Here is a 6,000-nt window from a genome sequence, read left to right as displayed (position 1 = left end):
CCCCCAAGAGCACAGAGGACGCTCAGCACTTCTCAGCCACAGTTCCTTGCAAGAGCCAAGAAGGCCCAGCTGACAGCCCAGAGGACTGGCTCCCAGTTGGCTGCGGGCTGGTTCTGACTGTTCCCTGTGTGTATCTATCGGGATTAGGAGCTGGGAGGCTGGGGTAAGTCTTTGCTTTTCTTGGAGCCTCAGTCTAACCATCTGGCCGATGGGAAAACCTCTAAGGCACAGTTTGCCTGTGAGATTCTGAGTGAGTAGATATGGGGTGGGGGGAACAGGGATTTATTTAGGGGGTCGTGTCTCTTTAATTTCTCTTCTTAAATTTGAGTACAGTCACTCCATTAAATAAACCCTTTCCTCCTCCCCCAACACTCCCGTAACTCAATTCTTATCAGATCCTCACAACACCCAAAGATACAGCCAGTGGGGTTCTGAGGCACTAGGCGAACTTTTACATGTAGCACATGGACACGTAGCTACCTCCCAGATCTTGTAAAGACACTTCCATCGCCCCAGAAAGTTCCCTCGCGCACTTCCCAGTCTCTACCCCTCCGGGTAACACTTGGGAATAAGACTCTGTCCCCAGTCGCACCAAGTGATGTTTGTGCTCCAGTACGTTTGGGGACATCTGCTCAGAGGACCCTCCCCAGCCCAGACATTCCAGGATCGTGATCTCTGGACCGGGGCTCCCTCTGACCCCACCGGGCGCTCTGGAAGCAGGAGTTGACACTCGCTGGGTCTCAGATGGAGTTATTAGGCTGGCTGGGGGTGGAGCTTTATAGGGGGGCCCAGGCCCAAGCCCTGGGGCGGAGAGGGAGGGGGAGGAGGGGGAAGTGTGCCTGTGGTGGAGGGAGCCTGCTGCAGGGGTGACTCCTCAGGGGTCCCTGTGCAGGGGTTGGCTCAGCACCTTTCATCTCTGTGGCCCTGGGTTACCTCCACTTCATTCCCTCACCTGAGAAGAGGGGAAGCTGTACCTAGCCCTCTCTCCAGGTGGTTAGTGAGGGTTAAACCAAGGTCAGTGATGTCATAGGTGCTTTCCTCAGCGGGAGAGGGATGCTCAGAGGTGCAGGGACCCACCTAGCATCACACAGCCGGGAAGTGATGGAGCTGGGCCTGGACCACATCTGCTGGCTATGGTACTTGACCGAATGACTCCACTGATAAGCCCCAGTGTCCCCATATGTCAGTGAGGCTAATAAGCCCCACCCTGCCTTTTATCACCAGGATGTTGTGAGGACCTGATGCAATTCAGGTTAAGGCAGTGGTCGGCAAACTCATTAGTCAACAGAGCCAAATATCAACAGTACAACAATTGAAATTTCTTTTGAGAGCCAAATTTTTTAAACTTAAACTATATAGGTAGGTACATTGTTATTAACTTAATTAGGGTAGTCCTAAGGCTTAGGAAGAGCCACACTCAAGGGGCCAAAGAGCCGCATGTGGCTCTCGAGCCGCAGTTTGCCGACCACGAGGTTAAGGGATTATCGAGAAAGAAAAAGGTTTGATTGAGTAATGCCACTGGTTTTCCTGTTCCCATGGTGACTACAGCAGCCTTTCTGGGGCCAGAAAGAGAGGACCTCCCTTGGCACCGACAGGGTAAAAGCACCTCCCCGATCCTGGGTACTTTGTACCATGGGGTCTGCGGTGCCCGAGGAGGCAGGAAGCGGTGCCTTTCCTTCCGGGCTCTGCATGTGGCAAACGGCTTCACTTCTCTGAGCCTCGGTTTCTGAGTCTGTAACATGGGAACCATACTCACCATCCTGACTTCATGAGATGTTGTGGGAACCCAAGAGAAAATGAAAACGGGGGAGGGCGCACTTCAGGCCCCTCCAGGCAGGCGGTGTGCCGCTCGGCTACCTCCAGCCTGTCTCTTGGGCGACCGCTGGCTTTGGGCCGACCCCTGCCAGGGACCTGACTGCGCCTCGCTGCTCCCCTGCGAGGCTGGTGCCGGCCCAGTTCCCAGGCAGTGCAGACAAGGGTCCCGTTCCTAAGGTGCCAGCACAGCGCTGGTGCACAGTAGGTGCTTGTCTACCCTGGCTGGTCAGGACCGTCCAAGGGGACAGAGACTGTGTCTGCCCTCTTCCCTCTGAGCCCTAGTACCTAGGACAGAGCTGGGCAGACAGCAGGTGCTCAGTCAATGTGTGGGAATGAAGAATGAGTGAGCAGCAGCCGTGTGAAAGGACTGGGCTCGGGGAGGGGAGCTTTGTGGGCTAGCCCCCTCCCATTTCATCCCTCCCGGGCTAATCCCCGAAGATTAACCTGGGGACAAAGCCAGGTCACACTGGCCACTGACCCAGAGCTTTGGCGTGAGTGTCCAAGGCGAGTGTGGCCAGGCGTGTATAGGGTTGGAGGCCACTCCTAACGACCCTCTTCACCTCACGATGGCCCTCCTGACCCCCACCCTGGACATGGTCCTCACAGGGGTCCTCAGCCTCCTGCTCCTGGCGCTGGCCTTGGTCCTGCTGTGCTTCTTCACCTGCCGCCTGGCCAGGCCGCTCAGGTAGGAGAGCTCACCTGGCCCCACTCTGCCGCCAGCCTTCCTGCCTCAACTCCTTTCCCTTCTGTTTGCGCTTGCGGGGTAGGGAAAGGGCGGGCACTAGCCTCCCTCCCTCTCTGAGGTGGGGAAACTGAGGCCCAGAGAAGTTGCATCAGCCTGGGGTTGAGTTGCACTTGGCCGTGGACAAGCTTCGCTCACTTTCCTAAATATTAAAATGGGGCGGGGGCGGGGCGGGGGGGCTAGCAACACTCGGGAAGATGAAGCGAGATCACAGATCACAGCACAAGGCTGGGTACAAGAGTGCCCGAGAAGCGGTAGTGATTTTTATCCGTTCTATTATTCTGTCATTTGTCCTGGGCCTTTTGAGACCCAGCCCAGGGCTGGCTTTTTGCCCAACTCCCGGGGCTCCCGCGCCTTCTGCCCCAGGATGCTGACTCAGGGCCAAGGCCAGCCCCTTGCTCCCTCCCCTGACCTACCAAGTAGCTGCTCCTTCTCCCTGGGCTCTGCCAGGGCTTCTGCACACTTGTCATGAATAATCAGGGCACGTAGCCGGGAGCCTGGCAGAGACGGACCGGCTGGGAGTGGGGGTGATGGGGTTGGCGCACACTCGGATGGTCCATTCTGAGCTGGCAGAGCATTGGCAGAGGGTGGTGGGCAGCCGGGGCCCCCGCAGCCCCAGACTGGGCCCCACGGGGCCCGTCACCCAGGGCTGCCAGATTGCAGACTTGGAGCCTCTGAGTGGGGGTGGGGGTGAGAAAGGGGAGCCAGCAGGGGAGACTGGCTTCCTGGATTCCCACCCCCTCTCCTTTCCAAGCAGAGGCAATGGGAGAAGGCACCTGTCCGTTTCCAGGGCAAGCCCATCTCAATGTCCCATCCAGAACATTCCAGCCATTACCATGGGGGTCTTTCACTCAGTCCGCATTCACAGAGCTGTGCGTGGGGTTAGAGATTCAGAGCTGGATTCGATGGTCTGTACTGTCACAAAGCAGTCAGTCCAACAGAGAAGAGAGACAAACAAATACAACCGTTAGGGGCTGGATGAGCCTTCAGATCTCCTGGGGCCACCCTTCACTTCTCCTTTTCCTTATCAATTGTTTGCTTTGGACGCTTGGTGCAGAGAGAGTTGAGTAAGTCACATCTCAGTGTATAATGGACTGTCATGAGCTCACTTCTTGTTTATTCATTTCCCTCTTCACTCCTGCTCCCTGCTCCCCACAACTCCCCCAGGTCCTCATGTTCATGTGTTAAACATGGCCTGGAATGTGAAAGTGTCCTTGGAAATTATGCTGTTTTCTGTATGAGGGCGTGGCTTACATTTATACACAGGAAAATGCATCTTATTCTTTGCACCCTTCACTCCATCCTGTGTGCGAGTTCACAATACACCACTGTTTTGACTTCTGGTTTTAGTGCCACAGAGATAGTGCCACTGCTGCCACCCTTTATTAACTAATTCCCTAGTTATAGGCAGAGAGGTCGCCCCAAAGCCTGATAAGCCCGCGGTCAGGGGGAACATGCCGACTGTTTCTCCAGGAAGCGTGACGGTTTCTGTAGGTGTGGGGTATAAAGTCTTCGTCAAGTTAAAGGAATTCTTTTCAGTTCCTGGTTTTCTGAGGGCTTTTATCGTCTCGTTACCTCTGTCTCCATTCCCTCCTCCTACGTGATCTCATCAAGTTTTATCAAGGCTTGAATGTCACCTCTATGCCCCGGTTCCCCAAGTGTCTACGTCTAGGCAAGACCGCTCTTCCAAGGGCCAGATGTGTATATCCAACTTGACATCATCTTCACTTCTAAGAGACATCTCAAACGCTACGTGTTCCTCATCTTCCCACCAAAGCTACTCTGCCTCACACCTCAGAACACCACCCCAAATGCAGAAAGACTGAATGCTTTTCCTCTCAGAGCAGGAACAAGGCAAGGATGTCCACTCTTGTCTCTCCAATTTAACATGGTGCGGTAAGTCCTAGCCAGTGCAATGAGGCAAGAAAAGCAATAAAAGGCATACCAGTGGGAAGGAAGAACTGAAAGTCCTATTTGTCAATGACATGATTACCTACATAGAAGATGGCAAGGAACCCACGAAACTCCTAGAACTAATAAGTGAATTTAGCGAGGTCACAGGATACAAGGTCAAAACATAAAAATCAGTTGTATTTCTATGTACGTACTAGCAATGAACAAGTTAAAACAATGATACTATCACAGCGTTGGGAAGGAAGAACTGAAAGTCCTATTTGTCAATGACATGATTACCTACATAGAAGATGGCAAGGAACCCACGAAACTCCTAGAACTAATAAGTGAATTTAGCGAGGTCACAGGATACAAGGTCAAAACATAAAAATCAGTTGTATTTCTATGTACGTACTAGCAATGAACAAGTTAAAACAATGATACTATCACAGCCCCCCCCCCATAAGTGAAATACAGTGGTATAAATCTAACAAAACACAAGTTCTGTATGCTGAAGACTACAAAGGAAGAAATGCATGGAGAAGCATACTATATTCTGATTGGGAGACTGAACATTGCAAAGATGTAAACCCTCCCCAGATTGGTCTACAGAGTTAATACAATACCAATCAAACAACAGTGATGGAGAACAGATCTGGGGTTGCCAGGTTTAGGGATGAGGAGTGCTTCTGTGACTACAATGAGACAATAGGAGAGAGTGTTTTTTGAGTGGTAGAACTGTCTATATCCTGATGTGGAGGTCACACAAAGCTATACATGTGTGAAGCCTCAGTCTCTTCATTCCACAGTTGGGGAACCAGACCCCCCCTCCCCCTTGGGCAGGTCGCCAGTGATAACCTCCTTGCTAATTCTGGAACCAGCAGCTCTGTAGTCAGGGCTACCTGCTGCCTACTCTGCCACCTGCCTGTTTGTAATTTTGGGGAAGTCACGTCTTTCAGAACCTTGGTTTTTCTCATCTACAAAGATCGTAAGTCCCTCTCTGGCCACTGTATAGGTCATCGGTGAGAAATCATGGTGAAAGACTTCATGACCAGTGAACTGCGTGCGGTATACAGGCCTTTCCACCTGGTCTGTGTCCTTTATAGATTGTTTATATATGTTCCCAGCGAGTAGTGTTTTTATATTATTGAGGTATAACATATCTCCTAAGGTGTCCATATTTCATAAACGGACAGCTTACTGTGTTTGCAGCTGAACCCACCCAGTTAACCAGCACCCAGGTCAATCAACAGAACAGCACCTCACAGTCCCCTGTGTCCCCTTTAATCTCCGCCCACCCCCTCCAGGGTAGCCTTTTATCTCGTCTTCTAACAGCCTGGGTTCGTTTTTATACTTTGCATCATTGGAATCACACCATATGCATTCTTGGGTCTGCTTCCTCCTCTCGCCCTCACCTTCCCCAGATCCATCCATGTTGTCAGGGGAGTTGTCGGTTGCTTGTTCTCATTGTTTTGTGTCATTTCCATCTTGTGAGCCCACACAATGTGTTTATCGTCCTGCTGAAGGCGGACGCAGTTTTGAGGTCATTA

The 6,000-nt window shown here is 52.1% G+C and overlaps 1 protein-coding gene across 2 annotated transcripts in view; it reads left to right on the top strand.

Moving 5' to 3' along the window:
- Positions 1-6,000, top strand: part of ALPL (alkaline phosphatase, liver/bone/kidney) — a 36,887-nt gene that overhangs the window by 8,807 nt on the left and 22,080 nt on the right. Inside the window, exon 1 of one of the 2 annotated variants that reach the window (XM_005859675.2) lies at positions 87-163. The exons of the other annotated variant lie outside the window; for it this stretch is intronic. The gene's annotated coding sequence lies outside the window, so the exon portion shown is untranslated. Of the gene's footprint in view, positions 1-86; positions 164-6,000 lie in introns of those variants that run through there. 2 annotated transcript variants of the gene reach the window in all.

Source organism: Myotis brandtii, unplaced genomic scaffold, assembly GCF_000412655.1.
Source record: "Myotis brandtii unplaced genomic scaffold, ASM41265v1 scaffold129, whole genome shotgun sequence".
Classification (NCBI taxonomy): domain Eukaryota; kingdom Metazoa; phylum Chordata; class Mammalia; order Chiroptera; family Vespertilionidae; genus Myotis; species Myotis brandtii.
The sequence above is the reverse complement of the archived record's forward strand: the minus strand, read 5'-3'. Positions and strand labels throughout refer to the sequence as shown.